Source organism: Hibiscus syriacus, unplaced genomic scaffold (genome assembly GCF_006381635.1).
Source record: "Hibiscus syriacus cultivar Baekdansim isolate YM2019G1 unplaced genomic scaffold, ASM638163v2 tig00110346_pilon, whole genome shotgun sequence".
Taxonomy (NCBI): domain Eukaryota; kingdom Viridiplantae; phylum Streptophyta; class Magnoliopsida; order Malvales; family Malvaceae; genus Hibiscus; species Hibiscus syriacus.
In genome coordinates, this window is record NW_024062697.1 from 1,126,505 (window position 1) to 1,149,824 (window position 23,320).

A 23,320-nucleotide genomic window follows, 5' to 3' on the forward strand; every position below is an offset into this window, starting at 1 on the left:
ATTCATCACATGTTCTTACATTAAGGGGAATATAGATTATATCAGATTTGAATTATGAAAAAGAACCAATACGGATCAAGACTCGAGAAATCAAGAAACAGCGTAACAAGACCATTCCTCTTGTTGAGGTGATGTGGTAAAAGCATAAAGTCTTTAAATTCAAGGATGAATTTTTCTTAAGGGGAGAATTGTAATACCCCAAATATCAGGTCAGTGACTTTGTTGAAAATATATATCTAAACTAAGCTATTTCTATTTTTCTTCCCGTGAAAGTGCTATTCTCCATAGCCAAAGATCATAACCAAGCTCCTGAGTCTAGCAAGAAAAAGGACAAAGATAAAGTTACTGAATAGCCAGACATCATTACATCTTATTAGTAAGGATTACCATGTGAGTACATTTATTGTATTTATTTGAGATGAAGAAGATTCACAAAAATTCAAATTAGAATGTTTTAATTTAATGTGTATTTTACAATATTTAATATGTTTTCATTATGTTTATGGAAAGGATATTATGAATGAATTTTAGAGTATGAACTGCTCAAAGATGAATGAATAAATGAAATACATAACGGTGCATTAACGACATGAAAGGATGCCATAAATGAAATGCATAACGGTGCATTATCGGCATGAAAGGATGCCATAAATGAAATGCATAACGGTGTATTAACGACATGAAAGGATACCATAAATGAAATGCATAACGGTGCATTATAAGCATGAAAGGATGCTATAAATGAAAATAAAGGATAATTACTAAAGAGATAATGGGAAAAAGAAAAATATAAAGAAAGATAGGTATACTAGGCATACGTAGAATAATTATGATGATTGTGTGAATGAAAATATGTTTAACTGAGGAGGATATATAAGATCCTTAGGGAGTATAAGATTTAGTGCGAAACTAAATAACTATGATATACTTATGTATACATTAATGTTTCTTTACAATATTTGGTCTCACTAAGTAAATACTTAACTTTTGTTGCTTTCATGCGTAGGTAAAAGCAGAGACTATTCAAGTAAGGAGTGCATTAGTAGCAACAACTATCATCAATTAAGGTTTACTCATCAGTAACATTGGGATAATCATATTCATTTTGAAACTTAGCTGGAATGTAATTGAACTTAAGAAAATATTTTGTGTTGTATTTAAAATGATCGTTTTAGTAATATATCTCTATGAATATTTTATCATTGTGTTAAAGTGTGTGGTTTTAAAATTTGAAACAAAATTTTACAGGTTTTCAAATGAGAAAATGTTTTAAAAGTGATGTGACTTTTGTATCTTGTGTACGAAAAGGTATACAATAGACAAGTGTTGCAGTGGCAGTGTGGGTGTGTGTCCAGATGGCTTCGTGCTTACTTTCTTCTTTGGTTCTATGGTAGATATTGGGTAAAGTTTAGTTAGAGAAGAGAGATATCAAAGAGTTATAGAAAAGGAAATAGGGTGAAAAATAAAAGAGTAAAGTAAATTTGATTAAATGAGTGGCGTGTAAGAGGGGATAAATATTGGTTTTAAAAATTCAAAATTCAAGGGTGGAGGGATAAGATTTTGTTTTTAATGTACGATTATGATTGGATAAGGTTGTCGATTAAAAATTTAAGGGGGATAAATAGTTTACAACTCATAATTACTTTTACCATAGTGGATATATGCTCGGTCGGTTACTACTGTAGCTGTAGTAAAAACATTGAATGCATGCCAGAGTGAAAAGTGTTGCTCAGTGAAGATCAAGTTTCATAGTGTAAGTGAGATTATGAATGTAACAATAAAATCATGTACAAATAAAACAAAAATAAGAACTAAGAAAAATAAATGTCAAATAAGTTAACTTATTTAAAATGCAAATAAATTAAAAATCAAGGGGATCACTCAGTGTGATTAAAGTAATGTTAGGATTTTATTGCTGGAAATAGTTCTTTAAACGTTTCCCATTAACTTTAAATATGCCTCTATCCACCAAGTTCTTTAGTAACACAGCGCCATGAGGAAAAACTTTAAGAACTTCAAAACGGTTCATCCAACAAGATCACAACTTCCTTGGAAATAGCATCAATCATGAATGAAATAACATAACTTGTTATTGTCGTGGAAAAATATCTTGGTCATGCAACTTTTTTCTTTTATCTTTGTAAATTCATGAACTCTCATAGTTTTTTCGGAGCTCCTCGAGCTCATTAAGCTCTAGCATTCATTTTCCCCCGTAGCATTTAGTTCAAAGTTTAGCTTATTCAATGCCTACATAGGCTTATGCTCTAACTCAACAGGCAGATGGCAAGCTTTTCCATAAACAAGACGATAATGAGACATCCCCGATGGAGTCTTGTAAGCAATCCTATAAGCCCATAATGCTAATGCTTCTTTAGGGCATTGTGACCAATATTTTCTAGAAAGATTCACAACCATCTTAAGGATTTGTTTAATTTTCTGATTGGAAACTTCGGCTTGGCCATTGGTCTGTGGATGATATATTGTAGTGATCTTATGCTTCACACCATAATGATTCAATGCTCTAACAACTTGATTTCCAATGAATTAAGATCATTAATCGCTAATAAATGCTTTGGGTGTTCCAAAGGGAGTGAAAATATTTTTGTGCAAAAATGTAACACCACTTTAGCATTACTGTTTGGCAAAGCTAAAGCTTCCACCCATTTGGATATATAATCAACGGCTATAAAAATAAAAAAGTTGCCACAAGAATATGGGTAAGGACCCATAAAATCTAGGCCCCAAACATTAAAAAGTTTATTATTCAAAATAGGTTGCATTGGTGTTTCTTTTCGCCTAGAAATATTACCCGTTCACGACAGTGATCACAGTGCTTTACAAATTCGTTGGCATCTTTGAATAGCAATGGCCAATAGTAACAACACTAAAGTACTTTCGTTGTTGTACACATACCACCAAAATGACCTATATAAGGGGTGTTGTGGCAATGTTATAGAATGATTTGTTGTTTACATTCAGTAAAACGTCACCTCAAGATTTGGTCGTTGCATTATTTGAATAAATATGACTCTTCCCAATGGTATTACCTCACGTCCCTCATGAAGTTTTTATGCCTTGATAGTTAAGATCGAGTGGCATCATCCCACTAACTAGATAGTTGGCAAAATTATCATACCACAGTAATATATTAGCAACAAGCAGTCACTTATTTGGAAAATTACTTGGAATTACTAAAATACTACCATCCTTACTACCTGATTCCAAGTTAGATAGGTGATCAGCCACCTAATTTTTAGATCCTCTTTATCCCGAATCTCAATATCAAATTCTTGCAGTAAGAGCACATATCAGATCAATCTAATATTTATATCCATCTTAGCAAATAAATGCTTAAACACTGAGTGGTCAGTATAAACAATTACTTTGGTGTCTACTAAGTAAGAATGGATTTTGTCAAAAGCAAACACTACAACGAGCAACTCCTTTTCAGTTGTGATGTAATTAACTTGAACATAATTTAATGTTCTGCGCACATAATGTATATCATGAAACACTTTTTCTTTATGTTGCCCCAACACTCCACTAATAAAAAATTCACTAGCATTACATATTAACTCAAAAGATAAACTCCAGTCTGGTGCTACAATGACAAGAGCATTCACTAGCTTCATTTTAATTGTCTCAAAGGACTTAAACACTTCCTCATCAACAATGAACATTCTATTTTGCTCCAGCAAAGAACACAACGACTTAGCTATTTGAGAAAATTCCTTGATAAATATTATCTAAAAATAGCACAACTAAGACAGCTTTGAACTAACTTCATATTAGTTGGAGGTGGCAGTTTCTCAATAACTTCCATTTTTGCCTTGTCCACCTCAATGACACGGTAGGAAATACGGTGCTTGAGCACTATACCTTCCACTACAATGTAATTTCATTTCTCCTAATTCAAAACCAAGTTGGTCTCCTCATATCTTCTCAATACTACAACTCTCAAAATCTTGCTCAAACATAGAAAAGTCATCCATAAATACATCAAGATAATTTTTAATCATATCGGTGAATATAACCATTATGCAATGCTTAAATGTTGCTGGAGCAATACATAACCAAAAAAACATTCTATAGAAAGCAGAGGTACCATATGGACATGTGAAAGTTGTTTTATCCTTTAACAATTTGATTATAACCATTATATCCATCTAAAAAATAGTAAAAAACTTTAATGGTAAGATGGTCCAACATTTGGTCTATGAATGGTTATAGAAAATGATATTTTCTCGTCATTTTGTTGAGCTTCCTATATTCCATACATATTCTCTATCTAGTAGTGGTCCTTGGTGGCATTAATTCAATTTTATCATTTATCACTATAGTAATTCCGCCTTTATTTGGAACGCATTGTACAAGGCAAACCCAATTGTTGTCTGAAATTGCATATATGATTCCAGCATCCAACCATTTTATAATATCCTTTCTAACCACTTCCTCCATGATTGAATTTAACCTTCGTTGATGTTTGATCAAAATACTATTAGGATCTTCCAAAAGAATTTTGTTCATGCAAAATGATGGACTAATGCCTTTTATATATGTGATGCTCAAAGAAATCACTCTCTTGTGATGCTTCAGCACATCAATCAACTAAGCTTACTAAGATACTATAAGTTGTGCTGCCACAATGACTGATAGTGTTTCATTATCTCCAAGATAAGTATATTTCAAATGTTCTATCAACAATTTCAATTCGAGCTCTGGTGGTTCTTCAATAGACGATTTCAGAGCTCGAATAATGCAATCAAAAATTTCTATAGGTTCAATATTCTACAGATAATTGCAATAACATTCACCCTTGGCATCATCAAATAATTCTTTAATTGCTTCCGAATTGCCAGTGAAAATATATGTGTTGCAACATTCTTCCTAGTGTTTTTATGCAACGATATTAATCACATCAAGTGAGAAACATTCAACACTTTCATTTAAATAATAAACATCATTTAAAAAATTAAAAGTGATATATTCATTGCTTAGACGCATGTTCAATTCTCCCTTTTCAACATCAATTAAGGCTCAACCCGTGGTAACGAATGGGTGACCAAGAATGATTGAAACATCTTTAGCTGCTTCGCAATCTAAAATGATGAAGTTCGCAGGAAAAAAATGAACTTCTTTACTCTCACAAGCATGTTTTCCACAATTCCACTAGGATGCACGGTAGAGCGGTTAGCGAGTTTGTAATTGGTATTGCATTGTCGCTCCCAAATTTCCTAAAGATTAACAATGGCATTAGATTTATGCTAGTACCCAAGTCATTTAAAGCTTTACCTACAAATGTATCACCAATATTGCAAGGAATAGTAAAACTCCCTGAATCTTTAAGCTTTGGTGAAATTGATTTGTAGCCATGGCACTACATCCTTAGGTAAGAACAACAGTCTCAAATTCACCAAGTCGTTTTTTCTTTGAAAGAACTTGCTTCATGAATTTGATGTAATTTGGGTTTTTCTCTAAAGCATCAATCAACGAAATATTAATTGTGAGTTGGCAAAGGAGATCAATAAAAGCATTATATTATTGATCTTTATTTGTCTTTTTTGAAGTATGTGGAAATGGTGGAGGCATATTTGGATGTTGGTGCTAAGGCACTAAAGTTGGCAGAGCATTAGATGTTGCAGGTGTTATTGTCGGCAATGAATCTGAATTGCTACACTGTCATGCATCTGATGTTGTGGTACGACTCACAGGTGGCTCTAACTTCTTCATTTTTTCCCTTGCCATGCTTATTAACCTCCACATCATTTTTTTGAGGCTCTTCAACTGACTGCCCAATATGAATTCACTCCTTGTAGTAATATCCTTGCAATGATCTTTACCTTGCTGCTTTGGATTTTAATATTGCTAGGTAGCGTTCCTTGTAACCGATTATTAAGAGCATTTGTCATTTGGCCCATTTGATTATATATATCCTGTAACGAAACTGACTGGCTCACCATCTACTCTTTCATCAAAGCTTCAAGAGATGATAAAGGGGAATTTTGGGTTGAAGATTGCCCTTGATAAGTTTGCCTTTGTTGTGGCTGTGCAACTGGATGTTGTGCTTATAGCTGCGACATTGGTTGCTATTGATTATAATGTTACGGCTAATAATGTTATTGTTGCAAATTGGAAATGTTTTGGCTTCACTAAGAAAGATTTAAAGGATTCTTGAAATTAACATTATAATTGTTGTCAAAATCATTTTCACTCATTTGATAATTTCGCACATAATAGATAAACTCTGGATTTTGGGAACATTCATCAAAGTTTTGATTATCGCTTCAATAAACACAAGTGATAATTGAAGCAGCCTGGACCTCATATATTCCCCCTATTTTTTGCAACTTCTTTACCATATTTATTGATACTAAATTTGAGATGCCATAGAGTTGAAAGCTTCAGAATCTATTGTTGTAGCGTTGCGTCGACCAAACATATACCTCGTATTAGGGTATTAGCAACCATTAGTTAAGATCCTTTCCAAAATATCATAAGCTTCATTATTTAACCTTTTGTAAAACATCTCCATTTGATTCTAATGTGGGAACCCATGCATAAGACACTTTCGCAGTAAATCCTTGAATCTTTCCCATGCTTCATACAAGCTTTCATCTTTCATTTGCTTGAATGAAGTTAGATCATTTTGAAATTTGGCATTCATATTCGACGAATTAAATTGCAACAAAAAGTTTTGTCCTAGCTTATTTTAAGATGCTATAACACCTAGTGGCAATGAACTCAACCAAGCATTTGCTTTATTACACAACGAAAAAGGAAATAACGTTAGCTTTAGTGCTTTCTCTAGGGCACCTTGTTGAATAAACAAATCACGTTCCTTCATGAACGTTCTCAAATGAGCCCTATAATCTTCATCAACAAACCCACCATATTATCCCATAGATTGTAGCATTTAAGTTATGTTTCAACTTGAAGCTTGTAGCATTAATAACTAGCCTCACTATGCCTGGATACAAATCATCCAACGTTGGCATTACAAGTTATCGTATAGGTCGATCATGATAATCCATATTATAAAATGGTTGCCCCACCCCATAGCCACCGGGAAATGGGGGTAGGCAATGGGGGTAAAACAACATTCCCTTTTTTAGCCATAGTTGTTCAGTTCCTGGTAGCTTCGTGGTGATGTCTCCTAAAAGTCCTCTCAATTTCTTGATCAAATGGCACTAATTCTTTGTCGCTGTAGGGCATACACTAGTAAAAATGAAAGCTAAAAATTACCTAGAAAAGAAAATAACAAACTGAACAAATGAAAGAAAACTCTAAATCATACCGATGCTTCTCGACAATGGTGCCAAAAACTTAATGGGTGCTAAAATGCCATAGCTTAATTGCAAGTATACACCAATTCCCAATTATTAAGTGGTAGCTCAAAGAGCTACGAGCATCGTATCCACATAGAGCAAAATGTTCTTCATTATAATTGTAAGTATTAAAGAAATGATGGGTATGAAAAAAAGATGCTATTAAAGGATATAAAAGTTAAATTAAGAAACATCAGGTCATGCTACATCACTATAGAGAGCGTCAAGCCAGCAATCGAATAACATGGAATAATATAATGCAAATCATACTTCAAGTAAGCATAGTATTCTACTTTTATGCGATTAACAATGACTAAAATCCTTTGAATTACTCTAATCAATTTTCATTAATTAAAGGATTCAAAGTATTAACAAAGATAAACAATTAGATGTATGCTTTTCAACACATATAATGCTACTCAGCAATACTAATGCTATCAAAAGTGCACAACAAATCAATTACGTATATTTCTAGAAAATAATTGAAAAAACAATACCAATGCTATCAAAAGTGTACAACAAATCAATCAAATATATTTCTAGAAAATAATTGAAAACACCATACTTTTAATCACTAATATTTCTACAAGTAATCATGAAGCAAAAAGAACATAAAAGTAGTAGCAATACAAACATAAAATAATCAATCCAAAATATCATCAACAAAGTTTAAAAATATCCAATGTCACTCATTCTCTTAATAGTAGGCTTCGAATTGTAATCTGCTGACTACCGATGATACTATAATCACTAGTTTTACCTTTGTCCATGTTCTAGTAGCTTCCAGCAATGACAACTGGTTCTCCACTCCACATAACAGCTGCCAAAACCCCAACCAAGCCATGGACTCCCTTGCTCCACGTTTCACCAGCTTCAACAACAACTGCCCCTCCACCTGTGGCTTCCAACAGCTTCCAATATGAGACAGCTGCCTCTCCTCATTCTAGCAGCCGCCACGCCCATGGTCCCTAATGTTTCACATTGTCGATAGCTCTATCCATGGCCACCAATGCCCTACATCCCGAATCAGCTCATTATCACAAAATAAAAAGATAATGTCAAATTTTAATTTATATATGCAAAATGGGCTTATAAAAATCCCATAACAGTATGTAAAATGATTGGATACCAGCAATACACAAAACAATTTGGGGAAAAAACAGAGCAAAGGTTATATTTCATTTTTGTTCTCAGCTTTATTTTTCATTTTTTTTCAAAATCAAACATTAGGTTAAATAAAAAAAAAACAGAAAAGAGTTTGAATGTTTATCTTAGCCCAAGTTGTATCTTCGCCGGAGTAGGTTTCGTTTTTTAGTTAAGAGTTGAAGGGGAGAAAGTTTGAAGGTCATAGGGGGTTCGTATTGGTAGTCCGACCACCGATGATGGTGGTCTGGGAGTGTTTACGACTGACTCGTGGCTTTTTGGGGGTTGGATGTTCTCGGTCGAGAGAAATAGGAAAAAAGAAAGAAGCTTTCGATCTCTTAGACCCTTGCTTGGTCTTTCTCAGTCACTAGGGTCACCAGTCGGAGCGTAAGGGCCACTAAATTGGTGGCCAACGTTGGTGGGCTGTGTTGGTTGAGCGGTACCGAAGTGAGGGGATAAGAAAAAGAGAGAAGAGATGAGCGGGGAAGAGAGGAAGAAGGTTTAATTTTTTTCGGTTTTAATTTTAGTTTTTTAGATAAATATATTAGGCTATATTTTTATTTTGGAAAAATCCCTCTCATGCCCCTGAATATTTAGCACATGTTTACATTTTAGCCACTAATTTTATGTTTAAATCGCGTCTAATTCCCTGTATATTTACTGAGTTTTGCGTTTTGGTTCCAGTACTTTAAGCGTGTTTTTTTCATTTAAGTCACTAGTTAGTGGGTTCATCACCCATAAGTCCTCCTAGTTTAGGCGTTTTATATAGTTTAGTCACCAATATTTTTTTATTTATTTTATTTCAATTTTTGCATACTAATTTCTATTTTCTTTCATTTTATTCATTAGTTAATTCTGTTATTATTTTATTTATAAATATGGTGCTATAGTTTCAATTTTTTATTTTGGTCGCTTATTAATTGTAATTTTGGATTTTTTATTGTCCTTTATATTTTAATACTTTAAATATTTTCATTTAATTATTGCTCTTTATTTTTTATTCATTTCATTTTAGTTTCATGAATATATATATATGAAAGACTCATAAGTATAATTTGACCAATTTCATAATTGGATTAAAGGGTAATATTTATTTACTTTTAAATATTAAGAAAGTACTGTCTTAAAGTAACTAGATGCTCTATTCTGATATTTTAAAATAAATAAATACCTAACTTGAAGAAACCTAAAAAACTCAAATATGCATACTTTAGTTATATTTAGTTTGGTTATATCAAATTATTTTAATATTGAGTTCTTGGGACAAATTATAATATTCTTATTATTTCAGTTAGAAAGAGAAATATTCGTCCTAAAGTATTTATGGATTATTTTCTCTTTGATTGGAAATATTGGAATATTTTCTATTTCTCCTTAGAATTTTCCGTTATATAAAAACTATAGTTGAATTTCGATTAATAGTATCGTAACTTAAATTTATATTCAAATTCTTAGATTTCCACTACTAGAGGCAATTTATAATCGACGGGGTACCAGTTTTGGGCGTTATGGGGGTATTAATCCTTCCCCAAGTGTAATCGACCCCGAATCCCTTTTTATTACTAAAAAGAATGAACTTCTGGTTATATGTAGATTGATTTATTTTTAAATGATGTTTTCTTAAAAACACTTTTAAAAGGTGATTTTTAGGTATTCGACCTACCTAACCCAAAAGGTCGATGGAGTCTCCCATTATTTCCATTAAAAACCATTTATTTACATGGTTTCCGCTAAGAAAAGTCGTACCGGGTGAAAATCGGTTACGACAGATACTCAACGAGCTTTCCTTACTCTGCATCAATCCCTGACAGAGGGTTTAAGCTTCCATGGCATTCAATGGAATAATGTGGAGATGGTACTTTTTTAAATGGCTTCAAAATCGTCCTCCTTTAAGCTTGCAAAGAACTCTCATTTATAGTTTTAGGAGATTTTCATCCTCCAATAGATTATTTCCACGTTTTAGGTGGTTTCCAGCCTAATGGCAGTTGCCCAAGCCAGCTGCCCAACCAAAACTTTCTTCTAACCATCTGGTGATTTATCAGCTGCTGCAGTATCCACTCAACATTTCCTACAATGCTACGACATCAGTGTATTTATTTTCTGCACAAAATTCAAATTCAACCCTAGACAACCCACTAAATTCTCAATTTGTAAAATATGTAAAATTAAACAGATATAATCCTAAAATACTTATAAAAATACTCAAGCTCAAACTAAATCTAGGTGAAAAAGGCTAGGAAAGATAACTCTTTTGGAGAGTTATCAGACACTGCCAGAGTTGAAAGCTCAGATTCATGAGTAGTTAGAGAAGGGCTTCATCAGGCCGAGTATCTCTCAACAAGGAGTGCCACTATTTTTTGTAAAAAGAAAGATGGGTCGATGAGGTTGTGCATCTACTACAGACAATTGAACAAGTTAACCATCAAGAATCGTTATCCACTCTCTAAAATTAATGATCTCTTTGTGCAACTTAGAGGAGCGTGTGTATTCTCTAAGATTGACTTGTGATTTGGTTATTATCAGTTGAAGGTAAAGGACACTGATGTGAAAAAGACATTTTTTAGGATAAGATTTGATTATTATGAGTTTTTGATAAAGTCATTAAGACTCACCAACGCCCTGATGAAATTCATAGATCTAATGAACCAAGTCTTTCACCCACACCTAGATCACTTCTTAGTAGTATTCATTGATGATATCCTAGTTTACTCTGAATTAGAAGAAGAACATAACTACCATCTCTGTATCATCCTTCAAAACTTCGATACCGCCAGTTGTATGCCAAGTTTGGGAAGTGTGAGTTTTGGCTACCAAAAGTTTCATTCTTAGGTTATGTCATGTCAATAGAAGATATTTGATTTGACCCTAAGAAAATTCAAGTCAATGTATAGTGGGAGCCACCTAAAAAGATGTCTGAGATGCATAGTTTCCTAGCTCTAGTCGGGCACTATCTTCGGTTCGTTTAAGGATTCTCAATGATGGTTGCTCCACTAACCAAACTATTTCAAAAGGGAGTCTCATTCGTTTGGAGTAAAAAGCGATAGAAAAGCTCCAAATAGTTTAAAGTCATATTGACTCAAGACTTAGTGTTGACCCAACTCGATTTGGGTAAAGACTTCAAAATTTTTAGCGATGTCTCGTTAAATGGTATTGGATGCATATTGATGCAGGAGAGTAAGGTTATAGTTTACACATCCCATCAACTTAAACCTCACGAACGCAATTACCCCACCCATGACCTATAGTTAGCAGCAATAGTGTTTGCCCTGAAGATTTGGCGACTCTACCTATCAGGGGAGAAGTGTCACATTATCACCAATCATAAGAGCTTCAAGTATCTACTATGTAACACCCCTAACCCGTATCTGATCCAAATACGAGTCTGAGGTGTCACATTGACTTCTCTCAAAACTTTTCCTTTTACACAATAATGAAAATTTCTCACTAATATTAAATAAAACATCATATTATTCCAATAAAAATGGTTTACAAAACTTATCAGAGTGTATACAATTCAAATACTTTATCTTACATGTCAACTACATTTCATTGAACAAAATACATAAAAGACGTTTCTGATATGATATTCGGAAAGGAGAATCTGACATGTCTTTCTCCCCTTTGCTCTTCAATCTTTTCGAAACCTACGTGTGAAACACTCACACACTAAGTCGATGACTTAGTGAGGTATATAAAATATCTAATGTAAACTATAACTTCTAACAATGCATGAGTAATTAATGCTATCATATCATACAAAAGCATATATTATTTCTTGTAACATATACACATATACACATATATCACCATCTACATTCTTATTACTTTCATATAGATTATCATTAATCCCTTTTATCTTATCATATTATCTTTAACACTCATACACATCATATCATATCATATCATATCATATCACCAAACAAACATATAACATCACATAGAATTTACTCATGTTGTATCTTTTAGATAGCCCATGTACACATGTGAGAACTAAAGATATACGAGTACAATGAGGTTGTGCACATATGCTGTCACCATAGCTCGTATAAGGGTTCACTGAGTGGCATATGAAATATGTCCCAAAGGACCTATGCACATGTCCCAAAGGACATGTGTATATGTCCCGAAAGACCTATGTAACCCTCGACTCTTGGCATGCCAGCTATACCCCTAGCTCTCATCTCACATAACATGGGCATTTATGAAAGTTCATATCACTTATATCGCATAGACATATTCACATGTACATGTCACTTTTTATATGATTCCACATTCATATGTCACATAGCTTATAACACTTCTCATGTGTTCATATAAACATGTATGTCATTGTCATCTCTTGTTCACATATGTTTCCCATATATCCTTTCTCATATATTCACATAAATCTCATACATGTAATACATACAAGGCATATTCACACACTAGAATCATAATCATTATTCTACTCATATAATCATATTTTAAAAATGTCGAAAACAGACTTATCGCAAGTCTAATTTCCATCAAATCATATTTCCTACTAGTATGCACTCACCTGGCCTCACTAGTCCATTCATATAGGTACAACTATTGTACACTCTTATAGCTTCGAACTGTCTTGGACTTGTTTTCGATCGATATCTACATAATACATATAATTGATATGAATATCTTAATTCTAATCACTGATAACCAATTATCAATAATTTGAACTAAAAGAAGTAGCTAATTCACATTTTTACTTTGAGTAGTATCGGTACTCAAGGTATGGTACCGATACTTCCTTCACTGTGGTATCGATACTACTCACTAGTACCGATACACTTTCCCGATTATGAAATCCTTATTTAAAAATGGTATCGATACTTGACTTATGGTATCGATACCCTATGTATCGATACTACCCCTAAGGTATCGATACTCCTTGAATAACTTATCGTCTTTCAGCTTATGGTATCGATACTATTCATATAATATAGATATACTACTCTAAATATCATCTATTTTTCCTTTGAAGTATCGGTACTGGATGAATCTGTACCGATTACTCCTTGCCCAGAATACATTTTTTTACCCCGAATATTTACCAAAACTTACCTAAACTTCACATTTTTGAACTCCTTTTATACCATTAACCTCAACTATACAAACTCATACCATCTTATATCCATATAACACTTCTCTATCTTCAATATCACATAATAATTCTTAAAATAAAGAATCTTACTAAATTTCCAACATATTCTTAATTCACTTCTATTACTTCTAACTTCTTAATTAGACCCTTGACAAGTTAAATTTCAATTCAAAAATTATTTTCTAACTCTTACTCAAGATTTCACGTAGAAACCTTTTATCTTTAATCCTTTCTAACTTCTTCATCTTTTAGTTTTAAGACAACTTAAGCTTTCCTTAAGCTTAAGTATCATCTAAAGAACATAAACCAAACTTAAACTTAAGAAATTATCAACCAACATGAAACTTACCTTTAACAACTGGGTTAACGGCTGAAGGAGGAAGAAGACTCAAACTCTTCATACTTTTCATTTCCTTTCCTTTTTCCTTCTCATTCCATGTGGTTAATTCCTTATAAAGGGAAAATAAAAATATTTCCTTTGAAAAGACCAATTTTCCCTTACTTCATCACATATTTACTAACTAATCATTCACAAAATATTTCCGAATAAGTCCCTAAACTTTCTAATTTTTCAAAATCAGACCTCAAATTTTCAAAACTTCTATTTTAGTCACTAGCCCTGATTTTGGGATGTTACATACTATCTCAGAAAGAATTAAACCTCAGACAATGTTGGTGGGTTGTGTTACTTAAGGACTATGACTACGTGATTGGCTACCATCTGGGCAAAGCAAATGTTGTAGAAAATGCCTTGTGTAGGAAATCAATGACAGAGTTTCGAGCCCTCCTATCACACTTAAGTTCAATCAGTAAAGGCAGGTTGTTGTTGAGTTGTGAGTTGAAATGATGTTTTTAGTAGATATCATAAGATTAAAGAGTTTAGATGACCAGTTAAGGACTAGGGTTGAGCAGGTTCGCCAGGGCGAGGCCCCTGGTTTTGAGTTTCATGATAAAGATATGTTGTATTTTAGGGGCCAATTGTGTGTAATCACAGATGCTCAGTTTCTTAGTAAGATTCTCCATGAGGCACATTGCAGTCCCCTCTTTGTCCACCCATAAAGTAACAAGTTATATCAGGAGCTTCATCAGTTGTATTGGTGGTTGGGCATGAAAAGGGAAGTGTCATAGTTTGTCACTAGAAGTCTAGTGTGTCACTAGGTTAAGGCAGAATAACATGTTCACTCATGGTTACTTCAGCCTATTCAGATACCTTAGTGAAAATGGGACAAGGTGACCATGAACTTTGTAAACGGTTTAGTGATTACCAGATAGAGACACGAAGTAGTTTGGGTCATAGAATACTGTTTGACCAAATTAACCCATTTCCTTCCAGTTCGGATAGACTATACCTTAGAGAGGTTAGCTCATTTGTACATCTATGAGATAGTGAGGTTGTACGGGGTATCAAATTTCATCATATCAAATAGAGATCCTCAATTTACTTCAAGTATTTAGAGAACATTTCATGGACTACCAGTCAGAAACCACTTGCCCTTAGTGGAGTTTTACTACAGCAACAGTTTTTAGTCAAGCATTTAGATGGCTTCATATGAGGCCTTGTATAGGCACAAGTGTAGGACTGTGTTATGTTGGACAGAGTGTAGTGAGGGTAAGATAGTGGATCTCAACCAAATCATAGAGTCTACTAAAGGAGGCCTCAGATAGGCAGAGATCTTATACAAACTTGAAGCGTAAATATATTGAGTTTACTATGGGGGATAAAGTGTTCCTTAAGGTTTCCCCATGGAAGATAATACCTAGCTTTGGACGTAAAAAAGTTGACTCCGTACTTTATAGGGCTTTACAAGGTGTTAGAGAGAGTTGGACCAATAGCGTACCCTTAGCCACCAAGAGTTAGAGAGTATTCACAATGTACTACATGTATCAATGCTCATGAGAAATCGTTCTGATCCTTCCTATATCATACCGCTATACTAAATCAAAATTATCCCAGACATGACCTATTTAGAAGAACTTGTCAGAATATTAGCAAGGGATGCGAATGAGTTCAAGAACAAAAAGATTTCTCTAATAAAGGTGTTATGGAGGAACCATGGTGTTGAGGAGGAAACTTGGGATACTGAGAATGATATACATCTCTAGTATCCTCACCTCTTCTATCCAGGTAAATTTCAAGGATAAAATTTCTTTATAGGATGGAAGAGTTGTAATGTCCCAAATTTTAGGTTAGGAGTTTGAGGTAACCCGAGAGTACTTTAGATGAACTCATTAGCCTTGCAAGGAAGCTTAGTCCAATTGGGTTTGAGATTGGGTTTGTTTTGTGCACATTTGATATAAAAGTATGTATTTTTAATATCAAGATGATAGAGGAAGGACTAAAAGAGTAATTACACCATTAAGAATTTTAAAAGCTGAAATCACTTAATGGCTTGAAGATCTCACGTTCCGTTATCATATTTTTCTCCAAATTCACTTTATCTTCTTTCTTTTTCTCTCTCATTTTCCTCTCAACTTAGAAAGAGAAAATATGAGAACTTGGTGTCCTTTCAACCTTAGTTTGGAATCCTAAAAGTAATTTTCTTAACATCCATATCCATAGCTTCAAATCAAACCCTTAATCTCTCTATTTTCTCATATTAACCAAATATGGGTTTTGTGGTGGTTTAAGGAACTTATGTGTTTCGATATATTTTTAGGGAGTTAAAGCCTTAAAAATCATTCTTAAACTCTTCTTAACCTCTAAATCAAGTTACGAACTCAAGTGTTTGATCCTTCTGTATTAAGAGAAGTTTGAGAAAACTCTAATAATAAGGGGAAGGAAAAACTTGTCTTAGGTTGAGCCTTGGACACTTCAAACAGCTTAGAAATCAAATGTAACATACTCCTAAGTTTACTCTATCACATGAAGATCATTAGATAAGTTTTGGTAGGCTGTACGAGATATGAAGCATGTCTATGGTAGGTTGCATCTTTTGATGTTTTTAGTATGTTAATAGTCTTATTAGACCCCTTTTAATCCTCATAAGACTTTAATAAAAGTCGAGGACCTCATTAGGCCTTTAAGGTAGAAATTTAGCATTTTTTGTACCCAAAACAAGGTATTTCTGGGCATGAGTATCAGTACTAGAAGAAAAATACCAATACTATTCGTCAGATAGTACAAAACAAGGGGATTGTAAGCTGGAAGTATCAATACTGGGGGTTAGTTATCGATACTCTCAGTAGGAGTATCGGTACTGGGATCACTTAGTAGATTTTAGTATCCATTTTTGGTATCGATACTCAAGACAGTATCGATACCCTAGCACCAAAGTATCAATACTCCGTCTAGGAGTATTTGTACTACCCTCCCATTTTACTATATATGAGTTAGTAGGCATCGATACCAAAAGGTGGGTATCGATACCTAATATTCAATATCGATACTGAAGGGGTAAGTATCTGTACTAGTGAATAGTTTTGGATAAATAACCCAATGATTAAGGGGTTAGACATGAGGGGCTCAATAACATTAAAATGGCAACAAATTAAACTACAAGTAATAACACTAATTATTTTTAAAATAGCTAGAAATAGTAACAGATAGGGTTATATAAAACTAGCCTTGTTTGACGCTCAAGAAACAATCTAGATAATTGAGTCTCTTTAATATAATACGACAGTTCAGGTGGATATCCCAGTCAGTTCCAGGGAACTTTAGTTGTCGACTCGATGCAGATGCCCCAAAATTCAACGGAGTAAGTCAGTCAGGTGTACATTTTCGATGCAGTTTTGGATCTTACCCCAAATACTCGATAGTATTTCTAAGAAGGCTAAAGTGGTGTGTGAGATCCAAGATGCAGAACCCTCAGCCACACCATGGTGCCTACTCAATAGTTCATATCAACATTTTACATATATTCATACCTAAGCCAGTAACCAACCCATTTAGTGAATGCATGTAGTACAATACAATTATTAGTGTGGCACAAAGCTCATCATCTCAATGTATGAAATGTGTTTTTGAGCACAAGTTCTTAGGTGACCAGTTCATGAGCATTTTCACCACCAGATATTCCAACACAACCGAGGCTTCGGAGTACATCTTGATTTGTATTAGAGGACATGTACTATTGTAGATCAATTTATATTTAGATGTAACTATATTTTGTTTCTATATTTTATTTTTATGTTTTATTTTATTTTACAATGGATGGATTTTTTTCAGATGTTTTACAATTAGTTTTTAAAGAAAAGTTTTGGGTTAACCATTTTTGTGGTCCCGTGTGACGTTCTAATCCATTGGTATTCGAGTCATACTGGATTAGGGTGTTAAATTTAATTGTATCATAGCATCATGTTTTGTCATTCCTAGGTACCACAGATTAGAGTCCATCAACATTTGTGAGTGTACATGCCTCTAGAGTGTCAACACTACTTTAACGATTGGAATGATGATAATAATGATTGTTTCTTTTCTATTCCAAAAACAAACTTATGGAAAACGACCCAACATATAGTTAGGATGATAGAGATAAGAGTTATGCCTTGTTAACAATCGACACTGATGACAAGTTCGTCTTGTATTAAGTACAACATGGGTACTAGTAGACACAGGGGTTGAGGAGACGAACTTCTTCAGGGACCTCACCTCTGTACTTGGGAAAATCACTAGGTCTTTACGCAGTACCTCAATTGCACCACCTCCCCCACTACCACCCTCATTCTAGCCAGAACTAACACCTAAGAGTCTCTAGTAGTGAGGCTCCATAGATACAAGACCTTTGACTTTCACGGATCATGGGATGACGATCCTATAGTGGTAGACTAGTGGCTTAAGGAGACCCTCCACACTCTTCGAAAGTTGCACCTTACCCCTGAAGGTCAACTTGAGTTCTTCATAGCCCTGCTCAAGGGTGACACCATTAACTGGTGGGAAATGATAGAGTTGGCTATAGAGCAAGATAGACAATCATGAGAGCAGTTCCTCTTCAAGATGAGATAGAAATACATAAGGGAGGCTCACACTAATGATCTAAGGAAGCGATTTGTACTCTTAGCTCACGGGGATCAGACTGTGATAGAGTACGAGAGAGATTTCTTTAGGTTGAGTAGACATGTTCAAGAGTTAGTTTTGTTAGAGCTGCACCGTTTTAGTAGATTCAGAGAATGACTACACATGGACATCTGATCACATCTTGCAGCAGATAGTCCCAGAATGTTAGCAGAGTTATCCAACCATCAAAGGCAGTTGAGAGGGTTCTGAGTATAAGGGTCAGGCAGTCTAGTGGGATCATAGGACTAACTAGGAGAGCCCCTGAGGCAACAGGATCATCACAGACTTTGATTGAGAGGGAAGGATAGTCATGGTTCATGGATACCCCATCAACCCAATCTAGGAGAGTCGATTAGAGTTTCGACTGTGGGGGTAGATCTGAGTATCGAATGAGAACTTTGGCACTAGTTTCTAGAGCTAGTACCAATGAGTCGACCAGAGTATTCACCCATTTGGTATATGATCACGTGTATAAGTGTATGTCATGGCACACAAATTTGTGTAAGTATACACATTCGAAACAAGTAATATAGTAGTAAGTGAGTTATAGTCTCCACATAAATTGGTGGGAATTTTTTATGATTGCTACAACTAGAACTAGGTGACACTAACTAGTCCTAATATTATTCTCTAATGATATTAACAAAAGAAAAGCGAGCAGTATCAAAGTGAGCAGAAAAGTTTGGTCGAGGCAATAAATATTTTCAAAGGAAAATAAATAAAAGTTGTCAAAACAAATAAAAATGTTTGAGATCAATATATTTTGAAAAACCTCTCACAATCAGACTTCTAATGGAGCACTTAGGTTGGATTTGCTATGGCGAGAAATTATTCTATGACTAGGATGATTTAGTATGCTACTCCTATGTTTCCCTATAAGATTTACTAGAGTATTCCTAGATCTATTGCTACGGTAATACTATCCAGCGTGAACTGCCACCCTTGGTATGTCAAATTGTTGTTGCGACAATACCCCTAGCGTCAACTATAGCTCAAGCCTATCTACTCAAGCATTTACCCTTCTTAGTCGAATAAAACCCTCTACTTATCTATAGGGCATATTAAAACCTCGCCATCCTGGATTAGAAAAATGGCAATCTCTCAAAAGCTCTTACAAAGACTAGGAATGTTTCTTAATGGCACCAGACAATCTCTCAAAAAGACTTCCAGTGTCAAGGTAAAAGATTAAAACAGTGAACAAAACAAGATTAAAAAAAACATACTTAATCATCATTTAACATCAAATAATGTGTCATCCAAACATTTCCAACACCAAATAAAACATTTTATGGTGTGGTATACATTATCCAAAAAATAATCTTTAAGTACAAGCCCTTAAATAACTTGGAAATAAAGAACAAGAGGAAGAAAAACTCCCAAACAGAGCTCTACCGTGACATCAAACCACCACCATGATTACTTTAGTGGCCAATCTATCTCGATGGCTGACCACTGCTCCGGTGAAGCCTGGCTATGGAGGGCACCAAGGACGGTTTAGTGTACTTGGAAATTCCCTAAATACCCTTGCTTTCATACCCATTATGTGAATAAAATGGTAGCAGATAGTGGTCCCAAATTCTTAGCAGTGGCAGGAGTTCACGTGAGGTGCATTGGACAGTTGTCCATGTGACATCAACAATTTTGTCTCGTACCACGTCAGACTGGCTAGATAAATCTTGCCTTGGCAAGAAAATTTGTTCCTCATTGTAATCGTCTTCTGTTTCACTGGCCTAGCAATTTAATTTTTCTCGGCAAATTAATTCTTCCTCAGTAATTTCCAGCATCATCACAAGCAACACACAACCCTTCTCCCCATCAGCATCAGATTAATCAAATAAACTTTGCCTCAGCAGAATTATCTACCACCTACAAATATGTCCTAAATACAACTACATGCAACTAAAATGCTATGTCAATGGCTTTTAGACAATCAATAAATAAAGTAAAAGACCTAAAATATACTCTTTTTACGAAGTTATCACACCCCAAACTTAATTTATTGCTTGTCCTCAAGCAATGGATAATGAGAAATAGAATCATAAAGTGTCAAAGCCAAGTATAAATTAGGAAAATAATGTGGTTTTAAATTTAATCCCTCAACAACAAGTTTGCCCTTAATATGCTAGGCTGAATGAGAAGTCAAGTACCTTTCCTTAGGTCAAGATTCTTTGTCAGTATGTGTTCATGATTGTATCTAGTTTATGCTTAACGAATATAGAAAATTCCTAAGAAAGTTATTTTGTTTTACCGGCATCAGATTATTCATTAAGCATAGTTTCACTACTGTTTATTCAACCTGTAACTTCAATTGTTTTCAACACTGCTTCAAGGGGAGTCAGCTCATCACACCTATTGTGCCTCACTCTAAGTGAAAGGGAGAATAATTCCCACCCCCGAGCTAGTCAAGTAGAGTCATACCATGACTGCTTTCATTCACTCGTGTGCCAAGGCTACCATTTATTTAAGGGGTTTACAGGTAATGTCGTCACAAAGAGGAGTGTCCCTCTATAGTTATGTTGAGACATTTATTTGTAATTCAAAAAAATTCAAAACGATAAGGAGTTCAACTTAATCTTTTCAATAATTTTATACCACGTCTCACAAAAGTTTTATCCTTAAAGACTCCAAAGTACCTTAAGCATATAAAGCATACAATCGTGTTAACAGTATCACAAAGAATCACGTCCTAAAGTTGGTTCTATCCTTCTAAACAATCATGCACAATAATTTTGGACTAGGCAATAAAAAGTTTCATTCATCATCGGGCATCCTTAATTCGTTCCAATCAACTATCTTAACCATAACTCATGCCATGAACACAAGTATTTCTACGAATCATTATCAATGCAAGTAACTAAGTGTGAAACACAACACCTCCATCAAACGGAATGCATTTTCCTCAATGCATGAAAACCAAGGCAAGTTAATCACTCTAAAATGCTATGCAAATGTAAATGTAAAGAGGTACCTCATTGTGGTGGGTCAATTTTGCTAGACGCTTGGGTTCAGTGTCACTTGAGAGGAGGGGGCTGGTAGATCCTATTTCGTCTAATGGTTGCGGTGATTTATGAAAAATAACAACACGACAACTAAGCGTTTGATGTGACACCTAGTCCTGGGATGACTATCTTGTAGTTACATCTCCTAGGTGGGTGAGGTTTTACCAGGTCTATTCAAGGACTGGCTAGCTTCGGTATCAATAACTGGTTTGGTGGGCAAATCTGGTGACTGATCAGGGGTGGGTTGTGTAAGAACTGGTTCAACAACAACTTTGGCAGGGGTAAATTCTTCTTCTAATAATTTGGGGGGAATCACTTGAGTGTACTCCTAGGAGGAGAAAGATGTTGAACTAAAGGAGTCATCTGTCTGGCCTTGTCCGTTATCAGGAACCATATATAATTGTGTGGTAAGGGGGTGACACCTACTGGAGACTCTGGCGAAACATTTTGTGCCAAAGAAAAGAATGTACTATCACCTATTGGTATGAACTTGCACAAAATTTCATCAGGGAAGGATGGTAGATCTTCAATGGTAACTGGCAACAGTTCCTTGAAGAATGCATTTAGTTGGGCATCCCTCGACTAGACATAATGAAAGAATATTTGCATGTGACCTTCCAACCTTTTGAGCCACTCTCTCATCTCTCGTGTGGCGGTCACAAAAACAGTCATCCTTGCTGCAACAATATATTTTGCACTATGTTCAAGTCCTTCAACCGGGGTATTATCATCGAAACTCATCAGCTTAGATAGCTTTTTCTTTGTGATCCCCTCCTTGGACTTTATGAATTCTTCCAAGGGCTCCTCGGGAGCCTTCTTCTTCTTGCTTAGACTAGTGATTAGATTTGGAAAAAGTAAATTACCTTTAGCCTGCTTGGCACACTCATGGACTTGTTTGAAGATTATTTTAGGACATCAATGGACCGTCCATATATAATTGAATGAAGCAACAATAATCGCCGCAACAACACAATTGTGTCGTGGGATGTTGGCATCAGCTTGCCCTTCATGAAATGGTTTTATAGCTTAGTTATCATCTTGAGGGCACGACAGTTGAATTGGCTTCCGGTTTGGGGCGTTACCTTCAAATTATGCCCAATCAAAGCATAAATCTTGAAGCACTCCATCATAAGTTTGCAAGTCCGCCTCAGCAAAGAACTTTTTGTGTTGGTTTACAACCTTGCCCAGTTTAAAATAACATTTGACCTCCCAAATCTGCGTAGAATTCTCTTACTAACACCAACGCCATAGCCTTCAGGTGCCTGGAAAAACTTTACCCACTTGTGTTTCTTGACAATATCCATCACTTTATGCCCGAAAGACTCCTCATTGACTTCAGAGAACACAAAGCCATCTTCAAGTTAGAGTTGTAATTTTTGCAACACTTTAAACTTTTTCTCAACGTCGTCATTTGGAAAGAGCTGGAAGTTTGTAGCCGCAACGAAGAAAGTGGAAGCGCCTGGGTTTGATTTCGAATGAACCATATCGACTTGGCTGAAGATTTTGAATGAAGAAAGTGAAATATTTGAACTTTGAGACGGTAACTATGGAGGTTTTGGGGGAAGAGGAAAAAATAAAGATCAAAAGGAAAGAAAGAGAAACGGAGAGAGAGAAAAGAATAAAGGGGTATTTTTTAAGAAAAGGTGGGTAAGTAAGCAATTTTCTAGGGGTTAATAAAAGAAAAATAAAAAGTGAGATAGGATAATAAATGAAAAAGATTTTTGATGGGATAAAAAAG

At 34.9% G+C, this 23,320-nt stretch overlaps 1 non-coding gene and 1 pseudogene across 1 annotated transcript; one reads left to right on the forward strand and one right to left on the reverse strand.

The window, feature by feature from the left end:
* Positions 1 to 22,886, reverse strand: part of LOC120120740 — a 59,160-nt pseudogene extending 36,274 nt beyond the window's left edge.
* Positions 6,549 to 6,654, forward strand: LOC120120752. The gene has a single exon (XR_005515929.1). It is a non-coding gene; the product is annotated as a small nucleolar RNA R71 (small nucleolar RNA).
* Positions 22,887 to 23,320: the final 434 nt, after the last annotated feature.